This window comes from Rutidosis leptorrhynchoides, chromosome 2 (assembly GCF_046630445.1).
Source record: "Rutidosis leptorrhynchoides isolate AG116_Rl617_1_P2 chromosome 2, CSIRO_AGI_Rlap_v1, whole genome shotgun sequence".
In the NCBI taxonomy this organism is placed as follows: domain Eukaryota; kingdom Viridiplantae; phylum Streptophyta; class Magnoliopsida; order Asterales; family Asteraceae; genus Rutidosis; species Rutidosis leptorrhynchoides.
In genome coordinates, this window is record NC_092334.1 from 442,425,743 (window position 1) to 442,437,667 (window position 11,925).

Below are 11,925 nucleotides of genomic sequence, written 5' to 3' on the forward strand. Positions count from 1 at the left end.
GAACTGCGTTGGCTTTTATAGGGAATTGAGTCCAGGGGAACTCCGCGACTCGCGGCATTTTCCTTCTTCAAACTTCGAAAGTCGCGGAGTTTGAAATTACAGCTCACTCAGCTTTGGCTCTTTGTTTGCCGACGAATTATAAATATATTATAATATATATATATATATTAATTTTAAGAATTAATTATATATTATATTATATTTATATACATAGTTAACTTGTAATTTTTAGTCCGTTGCGTCGAGCGTTGAGAGTTGACTCTGGTCCCGGTTCCGGATTTTCGAACGTCCTTGCGAATAATTTAATATCTTGTACTTTGTGTTTTGAATCTTGTACTCTTGTAATTTCGAGACGTTTCTTATCAATAATTGGAACCTCTTTGATTGTCTTTTGTACTTTTGAGCTTTTTGGTCGTTTGCGTCTTCAATTCGTCGAATCTGCCTTTTGTCTTCACCTTTTATTATTTAAACGAATATCACTTGTAAATAGAACAATTGCAACTAAAAGCTTGTCTTTCTTGAGGAATAATGCTATGAAATATATGTTCGTTTTTAGCATTATCAGTGAGTTATAGGTTTAACCTATATATTATCAAATCATAATAATAGACCAAAAAATTTCATATTTCAATATACATCCCATACATAGAGATAAAAATCATTCATATGGTGAACACCTAGTAACCGACATTAACAAAATGCATATAAGAATATCCCCTATCATTCTAAGAAATCCTTCGGACATGATAAAAACGAATTCGAAGTACTAAAGCATCTGGTACTTTGGATGGGGTTCGTTAGGCCCAATAGATCTATCTTTAGGATTCGCGTCAATTAGTAGATCGGTTTACTAATTCTTAGGCTACCAAGCAAAAAGGGCATATTCGGCTTCGATCATTCACCAATATAATGTAGTTTCATTTACTTTTGTCTAATTCGTAAAACATTTATAAAACTTCATGTATTCTCATCCCAAAATATTAGATTTTAAAAGTGGGACTATAACTCACTTTCACAGATTTTTACTTCATCGGGAAGTAAGACTTGACCACTGGTCGATTCACGAACCTATAACAAATATGTACATGTATATATCAAAGTATGTTCAAAATATATTTACAACATTTTTAATACGTTTTACTGTTTTAAGTTTATTAAGTCATCTGTCCTTGTTAGTAACCTACAACTAGTTGTCCATAATTAGATATACAGAAATAAATCGATATATATATTATCTTGAATCAATCCATGACCCAATGTATACACGTCTCAGGCTAGATCACAACTCAAACTATATGTATTTTTGGAATCAACCTCAACTCTGTATAGCTAACTCCAACATTACTGCATATAGAGTGTCTATGGTTGTTCCAAATAATATATATAGATAGGTCGATATGATATGTCAAAACATTTGCATACGTGTCTATGGTATCCCAAGATTACATAATATATTAGAATACATGTATAATACAATATAAATTAGCTAGGATATGATTAATATAGATTTGTTACCAATTTTCACGTAGCTACAACAAGCAAAAATAACCAATCTTGTTTTACCCATAACTTCTTCGTTTTATATCCGTTTTGAGTGAATCCAATTGCTATGGTTTCATATTGAATTTAAGTTTATGAATATATACAGAAAAAGTTTAAGTTTATATTCGTAATTACAGGTTACAAGTCGTTTTTGTAAAGGTAGTCATTTCAGTCGAAAGAACGACGTCTAGATGACCATTTTGGAAAACATACTTCCACTTTGAGTTTAACCATGATTTTTGGATATAGTTTCATGTTCATAAGAAAAATCATTTTCCCAGAAGAAAAACTTTTAAATCAAAATTTATCATAGTTTTTAATTAACTAACCCAAAACAGCCCGCGGTGTTACTACAACGGCGTATATCCGGTTTTACGGTGTTTTTCGTGTTTTCCGATTTTAAATCATTAAGTTAGCATATCATATAGATATAGAAAATGTGTTTAGTTGATTTGAAAAGTCAAGTTAGAAGGATTAATTTTTGTTTGCGAATAAGTTTAGAATTAACTAAACTATGTTCTAGTGATTTCAAGTTTAAACCTTCGAAAAAGGTAGTTTTATATATATGAATCGAATGATGTTTTGAACATCATTACTACCTCAGTTTTTGTGGATAAACCTACTGGAAATGAGAAAAATAGATCTAGCTTCAAAGGATCCTTGGATGGCTTGAATGTTCTTGAAGCAGAATCATGACACGAAAACAAGTTCAAGTAAGATTTCTACTCGAAATAAGATTGTTATAATTAGAGAAATTGAATCAAAGTTTTAATATGAGTATTACCTTGTATTAGAAAGATATCTTACTGTTAATAAGAACGATTTCTTGAAGTTGAATGATCACTTTACAAGATTGGAAGTAAGCTAGCAAACTTGGAAGTATTCTTGATTTTATGAAACTAGAACTTATAGAATTTATGAAGAACACTTAGAACTTGAAGATAGAACTTGAGAGAGATCACTTAGATGAAGAAAATTGAAGAATTAAAGTGTTTGTAGGTGTTTTTGGTCGTTGGTATATGGATTAGATATAAAGGATGTGTAATTTTGTTTTCATGTAAATAAGTCATGAATGATTACTCATATTTTTGTAATTTTATGAGATATTTCATGCTAGTTGCCAAATGATGGTTCCCACATGTGTTAGGTGACTCACATGGGCTTCTAAGAGCTGATCATTGGAGTGTATATACCAATAGTACATACATCTAAAAGCTGTGTATTGTACGAGTACGAATACGGGTGCATACGAGTAGAATTGTTGATAAAACTGAACGAGTATGTAATTGTAAGCATTTTTGTTAAGTAGAAGTATTTTGATAAGTGTCTTGAAGTCTTTCAAAAGTGTATGAATACATATTAATACACTACATGTATATACATTTTAACTGAGTCGTTAAGTCATCGTTAGTCGTTACATGTAAATGTTGATTTGAAACCTTTAAGTTTACGATCTTGTTAAATGTTGATAACCTAATGTTTATTATATCTAATGAGATGTTAAATTATTATATTATCATGATATTATGATATATTAATATATGTTAATATGATATATATACATTTAAATGTCGTTACAATGATAATCGTTACATATATGTCCCGTTTCGAAATCCTTAGGTTAGTAGTCTTGTTTTTACATATGTAGTTCATTGTTAATATACATAATGACATGTTTACTTATCATTTATCATGATTAAACATAGTGTAACAATATCTTAATATGATTCATATGTAATTAGTAAGACGTTGTTATAATGATAATCGTTATATATATCGTTTCGAGTTTCTTAATTCAATAAACACAATTTTATGTATATAAGTCATTGTTAAAATACCTAATGAGATACTTAATTATCATAATATCATGTTAACTATATATATAATCATATATATGTCATTATATAGTTTTTACAAGTTTTAACGTTCGTGAATCACCGGTCAACTTGGGTGGTCAATTGTCTATATGAAACCTATTTCAATTAATCAAGTCTTAACAAGTTTGATTGCTTAACATGTTGGAAACACTTAATCATGTAAATATCAATTTCATTTAATATATATAAACATGGAAAAGTTCGGGTCACTACAGTACCTACCCGTTAAATAAATTTCGTCCGGAAATTTTAAGCAGTTGGAGGTGTTGACGTATCTTCTGGAAATAAGTGCGGTTATTTCTTCTTCATCTGATCTGCTTGTTCCCAGGTAAACTCGGGTCCTCTACGAGCATTCCATCGAACCTTAACAATTGGTATCTTGTTTTGTTTAAGTCTTTTAACCTCACGATCCATTATTTCGACGGGTTCTTCGATGAATTGAAGTTTTTCGTTGATTTGGATTTCGTCTAACGGAATAGTAAGATCTTCTTTAGCAAAACATTTCTTCAAATTCGAGACGTGGAAAGTGTTATGTACAACACCGAATTGTTGAGGTAACTCTAGTCGGTAAGCTACTGGTCCGACACGATCAATAATCTTGAATGGTCCAATATACCTTGAATTTAATTTCCCTCTTTTACCAAATCGAATAAAGCCTTTCCAAGGTTCAACCTTAAGCATGACCATCTCTCCAATTTCAAATTCTATATCTTTTCTTTTAATGTCGGCGTAGCTCTTTTGTCGACTTTGGGCGGTTTTCAACCGTTGTTGAATTTGGATGATCTTCTCGGTAGTTTCTTGTATTATCTCCGGACCCGTAATCTGTCTATCCCCCACTTCACTCCAACAAATTGGAGACCTGCACTTTCTACCATAAAATGCTTCAAACGGCACCATCTCAATGCTTGAATGGTAGCTGTTGTTGTAGGAAAATTCTGCTAATGGTAGATGTCGATCCCAACTATTTCCGAAATCAATAACACATGCTCGTAGCATATCTTCAAGCATTTGTATCGTCCTTTAGCTCTGCCCATCAGTTTATAGATGATAGGCAGTACTCATGTCTTGACGAGTTCCTAATGCTTGCTGTAATGTCTGCCAGAATTTTGAAATAAATCTGCCATCCCTATCAGAGATAATAGAGATTGGTATTCCATGTCTGGAGACGACTTCCTTTAAATACAGTCGTGCTAACTTCTCCATCTTGTCAACTTCTCTTATTGGCAGGAAGTGTGCTGATTTGGTGAGACGATCAACTATTACCCAAATAGTATCAAAACCACTTGCAGTCCTTGGTAATTTAGTGATGAAATCCATGGTAATGTTTTCCCATTTCCTTTCCGGGATTTCGGGTTGTTGCAGTAGACTTGATGGTTTCTGATGCTCCGCTTTGACCTTAGAACACGTCAAACATTCCCCTACGTATTTAGTAACATCAGCTTTCATACCTGGCCAACAAAAATGTTTCTTGAGATCCTTGTACATCTTCCCCGTTCCAGGATGTATTGAGTATCTGGTTTTATGAGCTTCTCTAAGTACCATTTCTCTCATATCTCCAAATTTTGGTACCCAAATTCTTTCAACCCTATACCGGGTTTCATCTTCCTGAATATTAAGATGCTTCTTCGATCCTTTGGGTATTCATCCTTTAAATTTCCCTCTTTTAAAACTCCTTGCTGCGCCTCCTTTATTTGAGTAGTAAGGTTAGTGTGAATCATTATATTCATAGCTTTTACTCGAATGGGTTCTCTATCCTTTCTGCTCAAGGCGTCGGCTACCACATTTGCCTTCCCCGGGTGGTAACGAATTTCATAGTCATAATCATTCAACAATTCAATCCACCTACGCTGCCTCATATTCAGTTGTTTCTGATTAAATATGTGTTGAAGACTTTTGTGGTCGGTATATATAATACTTTTGACCCCATATAAGTAGTGCCTCCAAGTCTTTAATGCAAAAACAACTGCGCCTAATTCCAAATCATGCATCGTATAATTCTGTTCATGAATCTTCAATTGTCTAGACGCATAAGCAATTACTTTCATTCGTTGCATTAATACACAACCGAGACCTTGCTTTGAGGCGTCACAATATATCACAAAATCATCATTCCCTTCAGGTAATGACAATATAGGTGCCGTAGTTAACTTTTTCTTTAACAATGAAACGCTTTCTCTTGTTCATCTTTCCATTCAAATTTCTTCCCTTTATGCGTTAATGCAGTCAAGGGTTTTGCTATTCTGGAAAAGTCTTGGATGAACCTTCTGTATTTCAGAGTATTTGGGGTTTTCCACTTTTCAACGGTTTCAATCTTTGCTGGAACCACCTGAATACCTTCTTTGTTCACTATGTGACCGAGGAATTGAACTTCTTCCAACCAAAATGCACACTTTGAAAACTTAGCGTACAGTTTTTCTTTTCTCAGCAAATCTAGAACTTTTCTCAAATGTTCTTCGTGCTCATGATCATTCTTCGAGTAAATAAGTATGTCATCGATGAAAACAATGACAAACTTGTCAAGATATGGCCCACACACTCGGTTCATGAGGTCCATGAACACAGCTGGTGCGTTAGTCAATCCAAACGGCATAACCATAAACTCGTAATGACCGTAACGAGACCTAAAAGCAGTCTTTGGAATATCATCCTCCTTCACACGCATTTGATGATATCCAGAACGTAAATCGATCTTCGAATAAATAGACGAGCCTTGTAGTTGATCAAATAAGTCGTCGATTCTCGGTAGTGGGTAGCATATCTTGATGGTAAGTTTTTTCAACTCTCGGTAGTCGATACACAACCTGAATTGTAACAACCCAAACCAAACCATGTTCGAACCCGCTTAAAGTATCACAAAATTTTTTTTTGATTGTTCAGCTACTGTGTAAGACCCAAATATTTATTGTACATAACGTATTTATGGTGTATGATGCGTGTATGAAGTGTACGTGTTGCTTGCTTGAACGTCGAAGGAAACTGGACGTTGTCTGAAGTGACAAGGTGTGTACGTATCTTTTCGACCCCAAATAAAGTTTGAGTTGATGTTTCAAAGAATTACCATTGGAAATAATATCTTATTACGTTTCCAACGATATTTGATTCATCGAAAACGGAGTTACGGTCGAAAAGTTATGGCCAAAACAAGTCGCTGAAACCTGTTTTGGGCTCGACCACAATTTCCAGTTATTTGGAGCGGCGCTCCACCTTCTGGCGCGGCGCGCCGATTGCTGCAGAGGCAATTTTCAGCCTTTTTAAAAGGTTTAAATGAGGGGTACTTTGGTCTTTTCAATTAGGGTCGGTTTGGGGTCATCAAGACTGACCTAGAACTCCATTGGAGCTCATTTCTCACCCACACAAACACTCCCATCCTCAAACCCTAGAGAGAGATTGAGTTCTAGTGAGAGAGAACTCCATTTGGAGAAGAAGGAGGTTGTTTCGGGTCAAACCTCAAGCATTAAAGTTGTTCTACTCGTCAACGGCATCATTTTGGCGGTATTGGTAAGTTCTAACTCCGAATTTCATTGTTGATTTTGCTATTCAAAGTTAGGGTTTGAACTTGATTTGTTGATAAACCCATTTAGACTCATGAAGTGGGTTTAGTGATGCTAGTAATCGGGTTTATTGTTAGTGTTGGTGGATTTTGGGTTGGTGAACAAATTGGCCTTGATTAGGACTTGTAATTGGGTTTAATCACTAGGTTTAGTGATTATGGAAGTGTTGGAACACTTTTAGGTGTGTTGGTTGACTAATTTTGACTTTGGGTCAAAATTAGGGTTTGGTGATGATTATGACCCAATTGTCGAATTAATAAGGTTTATAAACTTAAAATGGATTAGGTTGAAGCATAGAACCGAGTTAAATATGTTTTGGTGTCAAAACTTGCTAATGGCGTGATATTGACTTCTTATGGGTCAAATTAGGGTTTAAGTGTCATTTTGGGCAAGATAGGTATTTAACACCTATGATGGGGTTTAATTGGCGTATTAAGACCATTCTCACTTGTGTTAGTGATTATTGGTTAATTTTGGGCGCGGTTTGTACTTGGAAGTGCATTTGGGTCAAATTTGCACTAAGTGTCAATTTGGGTTGGTTTGTAAATCCAATCTAAGTGTGTTGTTGAATTTGTGATAATGGAATAGGTACTTTTCATTGACGAGTTGCAGATTATTCGGTAGCATTCTTCAAGGCGACAAGGTGAGTGGAATAATTATATGTGTAGGTATATAATGTATCTATTTGTTGTAGCGTGAAATGTGTAGTGTCGAGGTGTTAAGACACCACGTTTCACGTGAAGAGTGTAGCATCGAGGTGTTAAGATGCCACTCGTGTGTAGCATCGAGGTGTTAAGATGCCACCTAGGAGTGTAGTGTCGAGGTGTTAAGACACCACTCCGTAAAAATAATGAGTGATGTATCGAGGTGTTAAGATGCCACTCGGGGTGATGTGCCGAGGTGTTAAGGTGCCACCCTAGGGGTTAGTGGTGCGAGGTGTTAAGTGCCCTAACGGATGTTATGAACACCGATGGCATTTTCGCGAGCGCCGTTCCCTTGTACTATTGGTTAACCATGGTTATTTATGTTGTAAGCATATTATATTATTCGAGTTATATTTATATGCGGTTGTTATGCTAGCTTGTGGTATTGGAGATTTATAGCTTGTTATTGTGACGATAAGCTAATTGTGTTTGCTAGCATGTTTGCGGTTTGTGTAAGTGTTTGCAAGTAGGTATAATTATATATTTATTCGTATAATTATTGCATTCACTAAGCTTTGCTTACCCTCTCGTTGTTTACTATTTTTATAGGTTCGGTTGTGGACAAGGGTAAAGGCATTACCTTGGACTAGAGATCCCGCTTTATTGTAGGGGACGCTTTTGGATGTGTTGACTTTTGGGAGTTTGACCGAGACGTGGGTAGTTTAATCCCAAACGCCATGCTCATAGTGTAGTTTGGTACTTAAACTTTTTGGTGGTCGAAACTCATAAATTGTATTAAACTTGTATTTTGGGTCATGTGGGCCCCGCTTGTAAAACATCATTTTTATGTTTGAATCGTGGTAGTTTTACATATTTGAATGTGTGGTTAAAAGCGTTTCATCTAAAAATGTCAGGAACTAGTCGATCTTTTTCGCATTCCAAACTTTTTGGGACAGACCAGTTTGGCGCGCCGCGCCATTTGCTGAACGAGCAAAAAAAATTTTGTTTTGTATTTTTACACGGGTTGTTCGTGGTTTTGTTTGGGTTGTTACAAGTGGTATCAGAGCATGGTCTAAGGGATTTAGGTGACTTGAGATAAGTGCCTAGACTTAGACTTTTGTGTGTGCTTAATTTGTTGCGGGACTTGTAGGATTACGGGTCAGAACGGGTAATAGTTAGTGCCTCGTTTGTAAGTGGACTAACGTTTATATTAGTAATGCGAATATTATTAATATATTATTGTGTTGTGATAAAAATTCTCGCGTGTGATTTGTCGTGTAGAATTTGTTTGTGTTTGTTTATATCATCGAGCGGGGCAGTCGTTGTACTAACAAGTTGATACGGCGTGTATGCGTAATAAGGACTTGCAAACCTTATTACGGGTGCAAATCATGTCTAACAAGTTATGTACGACGAGTGTTTGGCAAGATGGAAGGGTGTTGTGCGTATGGTTTACACGCTCGTGATCTAATCGTTTGCATTCCTTAGAATGAAAATGGAAGATGGATGTGGAACGAGTGAGCCTATTCACGAAGGGAAGGATGAGTTAACGTTAAGGATTGAGGCTGAGTTCGAACGCTATATTTCGATTTTCGCCGACAAGGTTAAACAAGTTCTCCAAGAGTCGTTCGAGGGAATAGTGACCGAGATGGTCCGAGACCAAGTGCCTAAGGTCGTGAAGGGAGAGTTAGAAAAGAGGTTTCCTAAACCTCAAGGTGTCGGTGACAAAGGAGCAACTATGGGGATTAAATCTCATGCTCCAAAATTTGCGGATCACTCTTTGGGTAAGAGAAAGTTGGAATCAAGAGGTGCTCCTAGTAAGAGGGCGAGAAGTACGCCCGAAGGTGTTGAAAAAGTGAAGAAGAGGATTAAGGGAGGTTATGGGCCTACGTGCTTTAGGTGTGGAGGACGAGGTCATTTGGAACGGGATTGTACGAGTGTACCTTTAAGCACAATCAAGTGCTTTATTTGCCAAAAGAAGGGACACCGTAAGTCGGAGTGCTCCGAATCGTTTGTCGATCGGGTTAGGAGGTTAGAGCGTGACTATCTGAGGGTCAGTGAAGCGCAAGGGTCCAACGATGATGTTTCAGGTATTTTCGTCTTTGGTACAAATATGCCTTATTATTGTTTATTGTGTGCCGATGGATTCATGTATGTATTAGAGACTTAAACTTTGTTTCGTGGTCTAATTAGTCTCAAGTGAGTGTATGTTTCAAAGGTACCCATAAGGGTGCGGGATTAGTGAACTCGGTGAAGATTCGGTTTGTTAGCGATTTTGATGATAGTGCACCGGGGTAGCTTTTGAGTCGTTGACTCGTGGAAATGCGCCCTGGGGATGAATGCATGGCGGTAATACGTAGTATTAGTATGGGTGGCATTCCTAATGGAAACACCCTATGATGACGTTTGTATTGATGGACAAGGGCGTAAGACTTGGTGCAACCAAGCATTTCTTAGTGATGGGGTAAATGATTCTACTAGGCCATGAGAACGGACTTTAATATTAGGTTGTGAGCGCGGGTTCGCTTTTGTAGTGAAAGGGGTGAAACCCTTGAGAGCATGTGTGTATCGTTGACCGGATGCTTTCGTAGTGGTAACGGGTAGAAAGGATTTGATAGTTGGAAAAGTCTACCTTGCGGGTAGCGGTAATTTCGTTCTAAAAGGATACGTGTTATGTTGACATTGTGTCATCACTTTAGTGGCGCAATCGGGTGACGGTAGACGTTAGTATTTATTATTATCGAATTGAGCTCTCGAGAATTCAGGAAGAGGGACCGACGCCAAGTATGGTCGTGTACGACGGTAAATGGTGAAATCGTTTGACTTTGTAATCTTGACGATTTGATTTAGGAACAAGGTTCTACGTTGGGAAGTTGGTAGTGTTACATCAAAGAAATTGTGTCGACTTTATTAGGATTTATATTCCTACTGAGGAAGCGTAATGGGATTTGAGAAAGGGTACGATGCCTCGTTGTCGTATACTTTGGGTAGTAGTTACAAAATAGCCATTTTGTGTACTACGAGGAAATTAGATATATGTGTTTATCGTCGGGATTTATTGTTAAGGACGAATTCACGAGAATTCAAGGACTATGACCAATGAGGATATTGGTTATGTATGTTGATAAGTGGTCATTCCACGGGATGTTATTGTTCGATGATGTGGTTACGAAGCGGAGTTCTAAGTGGGGGAGTTTGTACTCTTGCACGAAGGTGTTCTATTTCAGTGATATTTGGATGATGCTCGTAGGGATTCGAAGCTAGTGTTGAGACCTACATTGGTCGATTGTGGTAAAAGTACGATTTGGAATAAATTGTACTTATGGTTTTTGGATTTAAATTATCGCCGAGGTGGTAAGGTGGTAAATCTCATTGGGAGATAAGTTACGTGTTCGACGAGCAAAGTAAGATCCCTCGGTTAAGGGATGTGTATGCCGGATTCTCTTCTAGGGAATTATTGTTGTGTCTATGAGTAATATGGGTGGTTCTTGGCTCGATTGTGGTAGCCGTGTGGTTACCCTTGGGAATAGAGTAATGGGACTTTGAGAAAGGTTACGATGCCTCATTATCGTATACCTTGGGTAGTAGTTACATGATAGCCATTTTGTGAACTACAAGGTGGTTACGTGGTGTTTATTTGGGGTTATCTCTATGTTGACCGTGTTTGACTTATGATAGGTGACGAGGGATATCCGGAAGGATTAGATCTTCGTTAACCACTCGTGGTTGTGATTGATGGTGAGCGGTTTTTGGAAGGAACCGTTACTTCTAGGGTTATGATGCTAATTGCCCGTATAAATTGTGCACATAGCCGTTTTGTGCACATGGTTGTGAGTGATAGCCGATTTTTACTCACACGTTGGTAAATAGTGATGCGATAGCCGTGTTTCGCTCACATATGGTTTGGTAGTGTCGCAATAGCCGTTTTTGCACACTACGGATATATCACGATAGTCGTTTTTGTACACCATGGGTTTCGTGTGAACTAACCTTCGCGTTGTTGGACTTGAGAACCACTGGTTGTTTTAAGCTCTGATGGTTCGGTCGTAAGGACCATGTTGTGTGATTAGTGATGTAATAGCCGTATTTTGCTCACGTAATTGGGTAGTTGCGTATTAGCTATGTTTGCGCACTACTAAGGGTGTTAGATGGTAAGTGTTATCCGTAAGGATTCGTCTTTACTTGGTCTTCATCGTTTGGGTTGTTGACCTTAGGTCGATATTTGGTTGTTTTTAGCATTGTACTTGGAAAGGGTACGCTATAGGGTTGATATCTCGGTACGAGATCGGTTGAGTTTTTCCCGATGTATGG